Source organism: Coturnix japonica, chromosome 3, assembly GCF_001577835.2.
Source record: "Coturnix japonica isolate 7356 chromosome 3, Coturnix japonica 2.1, whole genome shotgun sequence".
NCBI lineage: Eukaryota > Metazoa > Chordata > Aves > Galliformes > Phasianidae > Coturnix > Coturnix japonica.
Window position 1 is genome coordinate 11,968,703 of NC_029518.1, and position 13,156 is coordinate 11,981,858.

Below are 13,156 nucleotides of genomic sequence, written 5' to 3' on the forward strand. Positions count from 1 at the left end.
TTAATTGTGATTTAAAGTTGGCATTTAAAACAAACAGGGCAGAGTCATTCTTTGATGTATAGACACTAACAGGAACTGCTGGGCTTAACACACAGAGATGTTGCTATGTATTTACCTGATTTGGATCCCTGTAGCTCCTCAGTTAGCCTTGTCCATGTTTAGTAATCTGTCTTAAATAGACCCTGTATCTGGCTGTAACAGAGGTGTTGGAGAGCTGGTAGAGCTCTGCTGTTTTCAAGTCTTGAAAAACAACACTTGTCTGAGGAATCAGCTACGTTTTATGTTTGTGTTGGGATCTCTTTGCACTAATATAGAGTGTTTTGAATGGCATTCTAAGGAGAAAAGGAATAATTATTGTTTAAATCTCTTTTCCGTGGTCCACAGTGTTCCTGTGTCTTTACAGTTGTCAGCTGCTGATCTGCCTACATTTGCTTAGGCTTTAAATTGCTCTGTGTGGTCTCTTCTGCATTGTTCAAGTCCCCAGTAGGCATTGCATAATAGGACTTAGAGCCTCAAGTGGCTTGGAAAACCACAAAGAAGGGGGTGGAATGATTAAACCCAAGGTAAGATGTCTAGCATCCTCAGTAGTGCTGATAGCGCTCCAGCACACTAGGAGATGCTGCCCTTTTTTAGCTTTCAGAAGATCACTTGATCCTCTGTAACTCTGAGTCACAAAGCATTGTCTTTACGTTAAAAAAAATATTATGCAACCCTCAAAATCATGAGAGTCGATAACCATCTGTTCTCCTGCCAGTTTCTCTGTCCGGTTCCCTGCAGCATAAAAAGATGGAGAGCTGTTCCAGATTTACCTCCTCCGTGCCTCCTACCCAGCTCTCTTTTGCATCTGCCAGCCTCTGCTCTCCCAGCTTTCTTGTCCTGTTAGTAACACAGAGATCACAGGCAGTGCCAAAAGCACTCTCTTGGAGAATAAAAGGTAACCCAACTAACATCTCGATTTTATGCTGTTTCTATTCCAAATAAATTTCAAAATATATTAAAAATGTGGCACCCAAATATGGCATGCTCTTATCTGAGAACAGGAGCAGTATGTTGTCAGAGCAACAGAATAATTTAGCTTGAGACTCGTGGATTAGAACTGGAAAAATGATCCTTCACATGTAGGAACAACTTCTTGACTACCTAGTTCGCTAAATATGGCCAGGTAAGTTTACATGCAGACCATCAGCAAAAGAGTTTCTCTATTTGTTGAATCACTTTTTCTCTGGATGTATATTATTATATTCCTAACTCAAAATGCATGTACACACACATATATTTGCATATATGTTAATATTCAGACTGAATTAATAACCCTGTGTTTTGTATAGTATCTGAAATCCCCTTTTCTTCCTTTAAAACTAATTTAAAATAAGAACTATGATTTTATATTCATCTTCACATGTCCTGTCTCATCCGTAACTCAGAATGGTTGTAGTTTTCCTGCAGCGTGTTGAAGTAAGATTGGGATAGCAAAGGAGATGGCGGGGAAGTGGAAGGTGCTTAGAGGCCGGGCACTGGTCAGAGTCTGAACAAGTCTGCACTGAGAACACACCCAGATGTCTTCCTGGGAACAGCTACTTGTGGATCTTGCACCTAAAGCTTTCCTATAGGGCATCCTGCAACTTTCATGGTTACTGCGGTTAGAGAACTGAACAAGAAGCTTCCCAGGGACATCCAAATCCTTCTTAGGGGGCTGGAGGGACAGTTAGATATTCCAAAGTGCTGCACTGCTGAGCATCATATTGGCTGCCCTTCTTCCACGCCTTGGAAAATCAAACTACTTTCACAAATGTCTAACTGTGGATTAAGGCATTTATGATTAGATTCCTCTGGAAAAAGTACTGCTTAGACGTGACTAACTCTATTAGTTATTGTACAGAAACAAACCAGAAAGCCAATAAAATGATACTATAATTGTTATGTTGAGCAGGGGACTGTTGTGGTGTTGTTCTCATCTGCAAGACATAGAATTTCTAATGGGCTGTCAGTTTGTTCTCATGCAATGGTTGGAGTAGAAAATGGTAAAAGAAAGCTGGGATGGGCTGTGCTCCTCTGGTGCACTCCAGGACTTCCAGCTTCAGGGGTGGAGGAGATGTGCTGAGATCCTGAGCAAATTGTCAGTGACTGGAGGAAACAGAGCTTGCTAGAGAGTATCGAAGTAATATGTGCAGCTCTCTGTTCACCCTAACTCTGGGAGAAGGGCAGACGTGAAGAAAGAGACAGTGCCCTTTGTACCCCACTTTTTGTCTATTCTCATGTCTGTTCACCCCTGTTTATTTTACCCATTCTCTTGTTCTAATTTCTTCAGCCTTGTCTCTCTCCAATTACAGGAGGTGGGGAGAGAAGGTTCTTTGATTTATGCATACCCAATGGTGAGATAAGACACAACGGGTCTAATGTTTGCCCGACCAGTTCATTACAAACCCTAGGCACTAAGAGAGGTAGGGAAGGGAAGGTGGACGAAAGAAGAGAGAGAGGAAATAAAAGCAAGGAGCCTTTGTAGAAAGCAAAAGGGATCCACCGGGATTCCAGGATTGCTCGTAGTTTAGATGTTGATATTCAGTAGTGATGAGCTGGTGGAGGTTGTGTTGGTCAGTTGATGATCACTAACAATTGTACAAACTTATAAATAGGTCCAGAGTGGTGGAGTGCCAGCTCCTTTTGGAGTGCAAGCTTCTGGCTTTTGGATCTCACAGGAACTCCTTTGTTCTCCTCTTCCAGGCCCTGCAAACTTAAGTCAGCAGATAAGAGGAAGCAAGGAGATGCCAGCTTGTATCCTGTCTTCACAGGATACAATGGTATCATCTCCCAGTCTCCTGTATCAAGCTGGAGTTATTTGCTCACAGGCCAAGTCTTCAGCCAATTAACACTCCTGAGCACTCCCTTTTGAAGGCAGACATCTCCAAAGAAATGCTTTCAAATGTAAAATTGTACACAAAAGTGATGTTGATTGCCACACAGTGACACCCACCGCTCCTCCTTGATAACTCAGAGTCTTATTGCAAAAGATGCCACAGAAAGTGAGCTTAGAGCCAAGAGAAAAGGGTTCAGTCCAACCCCTCGTTTGTTTCCCTCTCTTCTCAGTCATTGCAAATTGGAGCTGTCTCAAGATCTGCCATCTGTCATGGTACCCACTCTCAGTGGTGGGTAGTAGGAGCAATGATATTTGATGTCTTTCTTACAGCCTTTCTCCAGTGTTGTGTGGAATTCATTATTATTTTTATTTTCAAAAGGAAATATGTCCCTATTGCCTTCCCAGGTAACTGCAAAGCCATCTATGGTCTCACAGGAGGCACTGTCAGTGTGCAACGTCTCTTTGTCACAGCTTCAGAAGAATGCTGAGAATGTGACAAACTGCCTTCTGAAACCTCCACCACTTGCTTGCAGCCAAGCAAGTCTAGAAAATGGCAAACACACTCGCCTCTTTTGTTTAACATTCTTCTGCTTTTGAAGCTAATGTCATGATTTCTAGAGTGCAAGATCAGGATTTGTGACCGGCAGGAGGTGACTGCAGCGCGCTCCTTTCATCATCAGCGTGACACTTGTCTTTGCCATCCATTGTGCCTTATTGGCTCAGAGTCCTGACCTTTTCACTCATCTTCTGGCTGTGTTGCAAGGAATAACGTAGCATGCTCTGGATGACAGCTAGGACTTTTAGATATTAATACCCTGAAAATAATGCTTATCTAACAGAAAGGAATATTAAACTGATTAACTCATTAACTCAACCTGACCATAAAAGTTTACATTCCTGCCCTCTAATGCTTAACACACAACTGCTTGCTGCAACTATCTGAATAGCTAAAATCAAGCCTGCAAGTGTTTTGGAACTGGAAGAACTAGCTTTCCAGGAAGAAGATTAAAACCGTGTATTTTTGGTGCAGTTAGACAGCTGAAGACATTCTGAACAGTAACGCTTGCAGTTTTTAGAGCTGGCAAGCTGTGCGTCCTAGTTCAGGACTCAGCCAGAGAACGCTCAGCTATAGTGTCAAAGGAAGAGAGGCTGTCATTGCATGTAATTAGATAGGAGCAGTTGCATGTGGGCTGTGCTTAGGGAATATCAAGTCTTTGAAGACTAAGCAGGATGGCTGGTTCTGTATAATGTGATGAGCTGTATTAAAATCTTACAGCAGAGTTTTATAAACCCTGGACTCAGTTGATAAAACAGCTTTAGGATGCCACATGTATTGCTCAGCGTGACATAAAAAGGAGGTTGCTTCATTTTTAAAGAACAAGACTGGAAAACCTCTGAGCATGAAATATTTGGAACACCTGTCAGTGGTACAATGTCCAGGCTATTCCAGAGACGAAGCTTTCCATTTGCCAGAAGTTATTTCATTAAGTCCCTGACATTAAGTGCTTTCTGACAGGACAGGATTAGTAGCCAACAAACAACAAAAGAAAAAAGGGGTGAGGGGGGGAGGGAAATTCACACAGAAGCAGGAAAATCTGTTTCCTCCTCTCACCTGAAATGACCGATCCTTTCTGAATTGAAGCTCCCCTGGCTCAGGGGTGGATGCACTGTGGTTCATCTGGTGCACGCTGTGCACAGACAGCACGAGAAGTGAGCAGACACCCTATAATTTAAATTATTTTAGTCCAGTTCCCTTCCCTCCCCTCTCCTCTGAGGGCTGCCTTGCCTCACTTGGTGTTAAGGAAAGCATGAGATTCCATTTGCAAGTTTTTAGCTAGCTCTGATTTTCTTGTTCCTAAACTGGAGCCCAAAATTTCTGAAGTCAGTCCAAAGATTTCCATTACTTTGGGCTGCCTGATTGCACTGTATTGATGCAACGCTGATGCAACTGTATTGATGAACAGTAACAGCTTGGAGCTTACACACTAACACGGGCAGTGGGGTTTTAGCTTTCATGGAAGAAATAGGTTAATCTCGCTGGTTTTGATCTTTGAATTCCACATAGGCACCTATAGATTTGCCTGGGGGAGCTGCTATTTTTATGAAAAATCTATTCCATTAACTGTGCTCCAAAGTGAACAACCCCATCCCCTCTGCTCCTCTATGAAGTTCCCAAGCCAGGGATGTGAAGGATTGTTTGGATCAGAAGCACATGATGCGCTTGGGAGCCAGTTCCAGGCTAATGCATGTGCCGGGGATGCCCACGAGGTGGCAGCCTGCGCGGCAGAAAGATGCGGGCTGCCTGTCCCTGCAGGACGAAAGCGTCGCCGGGTGAGTGCGCCGCCTGCCCTCACGGACTGCGAGCTCTGCAAAGGGCTGAAGTAAGCAAATAACACTGTACCCACCAGCTCCCACCTGCACTGCTCGATCCTCGCAAGAGGGAAACAGGTGAGGCAAGCTTTGCAGCAAGGAAGTGACACAGAGAAAGCAGACAGGTTCGGATGTTTTAGAGGTGTAGCAGGAAAGATTCTGTGTCCCTGAGAATGGGCTGGTGTGGAGGTACAGTGACAGACAGCTAGGATTACAACAACAACAACAACAGTAAAAAAACAACCAAAAACTTTGTGCTGATTAGTAGCTAAACTGCTGAGTTATCAGTACAATAAATATACATGACCAGTCACAGCCATCACTCTGCTGGAAAAGCACCATTCCAGCACCTCTGGCAGCCTGCAGAATGGAGTCTTAAGGGCCTGGTAAATTTGAGGGTGCAGATAATGATACCGTTATTCCTTATTACTATTCCTTAGTAGCTAAGGGCATAAATAAGAGGGCTGATGGCATAAGGGCACATTGCCCTTGTGTGTGATTGTTCAAGGACAATTCAGAACATGGAAGATAACTTGCCAAGTAGTCTAAACCGGAGGAGCCTAGACACCAGTTTTACTAGAAATAGCCCTGTGGGAATTACTCTGCATTTTTAAACTGAGTATCAGTTGTGTTGCCTCTGCTCAGCAGGATGATAGCTGATAGCGAGGGCACAAGGATGGGTAAGGAAGTAGAGAAAAAGTGGCCTATGTTCACAGAGCAAATCAGAGACCAAGTGTGAGAGAAAGCTGCTCACCTTGTTTACAAGTCAGGGTTGCCCCGTGTACAAAATGAGCTCCTCTTGAAGGGAAAGTTTGCTTTCTTTAAAGAACGGATGTCCAAAGTCAACTTTGTGGTGGAGATGGAGGGGCACTAGAGATGGAAAGTTGCTGTAGGCAGTGAAGGGGGCATTTAATATAAGAGACAAATGTGGCAGTTTGCTGCTGAGCACACTAATGCAATTTGAACCTCACAGAGAATGATTCAAGAGATGCCACTTGCCACTCACCAACCTACACCTAGTCCTAGACCATGCACTGTACAAAAGGAATTAATCAGTAGGCCTGTTTTCCTCCTAAAAAAGTGAAAACCCAAAGGAAGAAGGCTTGGCTTCTCTACAATAGTTCAGTCTCCAGCTCCCTGGTGCTACCAAGCATGCAGCCTCAGTGCAGCTACATGGGGTTCCCTTCTTGGCCCTTCAGTAAGCGAGAATGCATATAAGGCTAGATTCTGTCTCAGAGTGAGAGTGCATGATTGGCAGGACAAGGTCTTTATACATAATAGGGGATAAATATTATTTTTCAGGGTGGTTTCTAACCTCTTTTTCCTTCTTACTTATGGAACCTTCTTTTTGTGAGGAAAGACACATTTTTTCAGAACCAGTGAATTTATCTTCAGCTGAACAGTTTCCTCGACTTGGGATCTTCCCATCTTCTAATCATTGCATCACCACAAGAAATTGCAACTGCACTATTACAGAAATATGGGGGCTCATTTTTCCAGCCTAGCCAGTGTGTAGGAGATCGTTTGGACTGGCACCCTCTCAAGCATAATGTATTAGAATAACAATCTGCTTCTGGATGAAGCTCGGATTCCTCCCAGTTTGCCCTCACCTTTGGCTTGCAGCATTTATGTACGTTGCCCTCACCTCTTGACATGTGGGTGCCTGAAAGTGTAAAGTGAGGTTGTCAATGCTGTCAAAACTGATAACAGATGTGTTTTAAATCCTAAGGGTTTGATTTCTGCATAGATCCTGCTTCGTTCTTGCTGCTGTGCAATTACCTTGCCATCAATGGGCCCTCAAATGCCATGGAGATGCTTTGGAGCAGCACAGTAAGGTTCATTGACAGGACTCAGCTGCTGAGCCACTTTAAACTGAATCATTTTTAATGCTCCTCACGGGCAGCTAAGAGTATAATTCTAAGCACTTGGATTTAGAAGTTGGGGTTTAAGGATGAAATGATAAATGTTGCACATGAATGTTGACCATTGCTTTGCTCTAGCATTTGTTTGTTATTATTGAGATGTTACCAAGGGTACCAGAAGAACAGGCAACAGGAATTTAACTCAAATTCAAACACTGTTCCATATAGCTCATATAGCTGCTCCGTTCTTTGATGATGCTTCTGCTTTTGAAATGAGCTTCGTTTCCAGCAGAGCCTATTCACATTGTTGTGGCAGTGCATGGGACAGTCTGCACAGCCACGCTTTCAGATCAGGGAACTGAAGCTGTTGCAGTGTGCTCAGTCAGAAGCAAGAACATTTGAGCTGGGTTCTTATCTGGGTTGCTGAAGAACGCTGTGTTTCTAAAAGCTTTATGTCACATGGAGGCTGTTAAATAATGAATGCCAGGATGCATAGCTAAGTGTTGACACACAAAGAAACCATCTTCCAAGCAGCAGCTCCTCTGCCTAGCAGCAGCAGCAGCAGTGGGACAGAGTTTATGCAAATTTGCTCAACTACTTTTCTGTAGTTCCAAACAAGCTTTTTTTGTTGCTGTTTTCTTTCATTATATAGATTCTGATGAGAATTTATTCTCCTATGAGAAAATTTCTGATGAAAGTTTAAAAAAAATAACCTACCACGAACTGTAATTGTTCTACTTCGCCATTCCATACCCCCCTGCCCCTTCAGAACCGTCCTTTGACATCCAAGGACAAAGGTCCAGCAATACCCAATTAGAACAGACTCAGTTTGGGGCATAGAGCCTCAGACCAGCTCACAGACCTAGTCCTGCAGAGTTTCAGTCCTAGGCAAGGAGAAATCAAAATAAATTCTTTACCCTGTGAGGCTTGTGCTACAGGGGATAGCAGAGAGTTGGCAGAGGTCAGGAATCCCAAATGCAGCTTCTTGAACTGGATTTAAGCAGCCCTCTCCTGATTAAAACCACTGAGGGAGCAGCTTTAAGTTACATCACGGAGTTTTGTCAGCATGGACGTGGGCACAGCGGTACCGCTGTATGCCCAACCTGCTCTCCCTGTTCTCTCCCTTATCTTCCTTGCTGTGTGGTGTGATTGAAACAGAATTGGTTCCAGCTCCTCTGGAGACTGCCTGTGCCTCAGCAGACAGACTCACCAGGCAGAAGAAAAGAACTATCAAAGCTGCCCTGCAGTGGGTTGGAGCGTGTAGCAAACACAAAGGAATTACTTCTTCAATATATTCAATACATGCAATGGTATTCCCATCCATGGTACCTTCATCCTAGAAATACAGAAATGAGAGCTGCAGTGCCAGAGCCCTTAGAATACTATCTCCATTTGATTTCCTTCAAGCCTGAGTTTTTGTAACAGTTACATTTGGTTTTCAGTTACGAAGTACACAGTCACAGTTTTGCATACATTTCTCAGTTTTGCTTTCCAGGCTCTACTTGTAAAGAGAGTTATTTATTTTTGTTTTCGTACGGTGCCTTTCTTGGTGCCCTTTATTACTTTTTATTTTTATTTGCCAGATTGTTTTGAGAGACATATGACAGCCTGAGACAGGAAGAGAACAATTACATTTTGCAAGGCAATAGTACAGAGTAGCAAATCAATAGGTAGAAGCTCCCTGGGGCTACCTAACACTTCCTTGAAGAATAATTAGCTTTCAAGAGAACTCTGGTATCTGGAATTTCTCCCCAACTCTGTACAATAAGATAAAATCAATTTGGGATAAACACTGTGCTTCAAGGTCTCTTTGATGGTCTGGAGAAATGGGTTGTGTGGAAAGAATGATGGAACTAGCTAGGGGAGCAGTGGAAGAAAGCCTAATTGTCCAAGGACATCCAGTGTTCAAGAGCAAATAACAGTGACCCAAACAGAGAGAACTGAGCAAAGTATTGATCCAAGCTGGGTGCTAGGGCCAAGCACCTGCTTACCCAGGTGACTGCAAACAGAGAAGTCATTTGATTGGCAGACCAGTGTAAAGAGGAGAGGAGAGCCCTACAGGTGTAAGCTGTTTGATAAGGCAATATCAGTCAGCTCAAGGGCCCTGTTTGAGCTGAGTGTCTGACTTGGAGAACAGCAAAGGCTTATTGGAGTCTGAGGAGATGATGAGTTGCTGTTTGCCAACACTGCTGTAAGTTCAACTGTTTTATATATGCTACTTCATCCTGGGACGTTGCTACAGGTAATCTTGAAGTTGGGGGGTGAAGTGCAGCATCTAATAGCTTTGTTGATTTAAACCAAGCTGAACAGAGTTGACCTAGGAGTGAGATTAATCTTTCCTCAGCTGTCAATATCCCAACTTTCAGAAGAAACTTAAAATGCACTTTAAATGCATTCTAGAAGTATCACTTAGAGCTTGTGTTAAACTGAGTGACATCTGATAAATTCATTAACTTCCTAGATGAAAAGCCTAATGAGTCTGAAAAAATCTCCTGGAGGCATTTTGTTACTGATATTAAGATAAGGAAAACTTGAGAAAGGTAAACTAGGTAATAAAGCAAGACAGTAGCAAAAGAATTCGTCATAGTGGAGGTGATTGCACTGTAACAAAGAATAATTTCTGCTGTTCTGCCACCCATGGTGATCGATGTTTAGTATTTAGTGATATTTGCATTCTTAAAGTCCTAAGCATTTTATTAAACCATGTATTTGTTTTGGTTGGTTTGACTTAATTGATGTATCAGCACATGTGTAATGTTAATCACGTCGCTCATCCCCTCTGTAGCCACAGATGTCTCACCCTTGCAATTAAGTATGTGTTAAAGTGGTCTGTTGGAGCAGAGCCCGGGAGTCCGATGTGCAGGTCTGAGCTTGTTGGTACAAAAGTGGAGCTAACTAGCAGGTCTGGAATTATAGGCTTGTCAGCTGGGCTTCAGTCCCTAAAAAAAAATACATGAACAAACAACTAAACAAACAATTTAGGAGTGCCTGGAAAAATGCAACAGGATGAGTAACAGGGCCACCTTGTTTTTTTGTGTTTGTGGTGTAAGAGATTCAAACCAATGTAATTTGGTTTAAGCTGAAAGAGGGGAAATTTAAGGTTAGATTGCCCTGTACTCAGAGGGCAGTGAGGCCCTGTCACTGCTGCCCAGTGCTGTGTTGCCCCATCCTTGGAGGCTCTCAAGGCCAAACTGGATGGGACCCTGGGCAGACTGAGCTGATGGGGGGCAGCCCTGCCCACTGCTAGGGCTTGGAGCTTGATGATCTTTAGGGTCCTTTCCAAAGTAAGATACTCTATGATATTTCCCCCCTAAACTGTGACAACACACTGGTATTGGTTTGACTTCTGGAGCTGTTTCATGTGCAGTCTTTTAAGGATGTCACGGATGAAAATACCGGGGCCCAAAGCTGGTGATGAGTTGACAGGGGATGTTTTTGAGGGAGGTTCTGAGGGGGTTGGTTTATGCACATATCTTGCATATATAATCTGGCTAATAGAAGAGAGGAATGCAGTTTTAATTTGCAGCCGACACAATGTTGGAAGAGGCTGTGAGCACATTGCAGAGGATTAGAATTCTGTGTAATCTTAGCAAACTAGAGATGTGACTGAAAACAAGACCAGCTTGCTGTTCAGGCAGGACAGTGCATGGTTCCTCTACTGAATATACGTATATATATATTGCAACACTTAACGTAGGTTATTATATCATTCTAACAGGTTGGAGAACAACAACTACGTGCGTAGTTGATCTATCAATAATGATGAAAGGTTTTGATGGCTTATAAGCTGACTGTGAATAAACAATGCCATGTTATTGCATCAATACTGCTCTTATAAGTGCCATAATCCTTACAGTCAACTTGCTTCCAAGGCAGCAGGTGCACTGCGCTCACCTTTGGCCAGCGTACTTAAAGACTGGGGTGGTTCGATATGGAAAACAGTAAGACTGATGAAAGGTATAGAAGGAAAGGAGTAAGTTCAGTAAGGATCCTTGCCTCAGCAACAAATCTTTAGATATCTGGAAGTTTTCCACTTTGAGACTGAGAAGTATCAAACGAGAAGGCAAAGAGAGGAACATGGCAGGGGAGTGCATAAAGCAAGTAGTAAATCTTAAGACCTAACTTAGAAATCACTTCTTTATTAGGATGTTAACTAAAAGTTGCTGACTTCATCCCACTTTGCCTCAGCCCCTGAATTCTGGTCATTTCAGAGGCTGATGAAGGATAGTAATGCAGAGCAGGCCTTTTACAGTAGACGGCTACCTTATATACTGCAGACAAGCTGATGACGAGACAGACTTTCAGCATCTAATGGATCACCGAATGCTATTAGTCTTGTTGGCATTTAGTCTCGTCTTTCCTTTTGTCTGCATTCCCTCATTCCTTCATAGTCTGCTTAATGTTTTGCATTTTTTTTAATGTTCTTCTGTCGCTGATTTTTGGATTCTCAAGCTTCCTTTTTTATCTTTACTCAGAGGTAATTGTCTGTCTGCACATAAGAGCTCCATTAAGGGTGCAAGTAGGAAACTGGGTATGTATTATTTCTCTTCACATGTAATTCTGTAGTCATTTTGATTGTGTTCTCTTTGAAAGCTCTATTCATGTTACCTGCAGGAACTGAGAATCATCTTCATCTAGTCCTTTACTTATTTTTAAGAAAAGGCATATTTAGCTCTACCAAGGCATTTTATGTCAGCTTCTTCTTGCTTCATTGCTTTATTTATTTATTATAGATCACTTCATAGTCTTTCAACAAAGAAAATTCTCGCATCAAAAAAGAGGAGTAGGGAAAAACAAAGATAATTGACTTTTCACTCAGCTTCTGCACTCCTTTTATAGACAAAACCCTGAGAAAATGGTTTCTTCATGTTCTTCTCATCTGGAGAAATGATTGATTGAGGGAATAACCCATGTCTGAGGCTCCTAACCCGAGTTTCCTAAAGACAAACTTAGCCAAGGTTTTGAAAAGATTCAGGTATATATCTAAGGCTTGAGAGAGATGTTTAAGTTATGTCAGATGATGGGTCAGCAGAGTTACCCAAAGCTGATCTGACACACAAATGGCTCCCCAGACACAGGATTAGGACTCCAAGCCACTCAGCTTTCTCTCTGCCCCTATGTTGAACTCTGTAAGGCTCCTGTTGCTGCTTACACAGGGGCCAGGCTGTTGCATCAACTGGAAAAGAATCAGGGAGTTGGAGCACTCTAGTCTTAGCACAAAGCTTGTGTTTCATGCTTGCTGCTCCACTGTGGCCTCAGGTCTGATAAGCTTGTAATTATTCAGTTCTCAGAGTAGAGGCATATGACTCCTTTTATATCCCAGAGCTATCAGCATTTGCTTCTCTTTGAATATGTTTTTGTAGGAAGGAGCTTAAAGTCTTTCAGGCCTTGTTAATACATCCCAAGAAGCCATGTTTCTTGTATTTTCTCCAAGAAGCCATGTTTCTTGCAGTTGTATTTTTCCATGCTTCTCTCAGCTGATACAACAGCATCACCTGTAGTTGTTTTTGCTGTTTTTTTCGCCCTTGGAAATGACAAAATAAATTAGACACATTACAGCCAACTAATCTTGTGACTACGTGTCTCAGTGTTCCTGTGCTCTGGAACATGGTATCCTGGCTCCTTGGACAAATGCTGCCTGTGGCATTTGCTGTTACAGTGATGTGTGTCTGCTCAGAGCACCGGCATCTTTGGGTACAAAGTAGCAAATACAACTGTTCTAGGACAAAACCTGGCAAAGCTAGTGTTGCACCCCCACTCTCACTCTGCTCTGTAGGACTGGTATTGTTCCACCCTGCCACCAGCATCCTGCCCCATCCCTCTGTGTCTGGCTGCTTTTGTATCTAGTATGTGCTCTTCAGCAACTAGTTAATAAACTCACAAAGCAGGGGCTGCTGCTAAGTGACTTCCTTAGGGAAAGACTGCATGAGAAGTGCAAGATCCAACTGTGTGTCATACATGAAGCTTTAGAAGGGTTGGGCCATCTCCAGCACAGGTGAGAGGCATGCATAGCTCTAAGGGTGGCAGTGGAGCAAGTGGTGCCTTGGAGCACAGCACCTCTGCACTTCAC

The 13,156-nt window shown here is 43.0% G+C and overlaps 1 protein-coding gene across 4 annotated transcripts in view; it reads left to right on the forward strand.

Moving 5' to 3' along the window:
• The window catches only part of PAK5 (p21 (RAC1) activated kinase 5), a 143,307-nt gene that overhangs the window by 18,001 nt on the left and 112,150 nt on the right, over positions 1-13,156 (forward strand). The gene's annotated exons all lie outside the window — the stretch shown is intronic.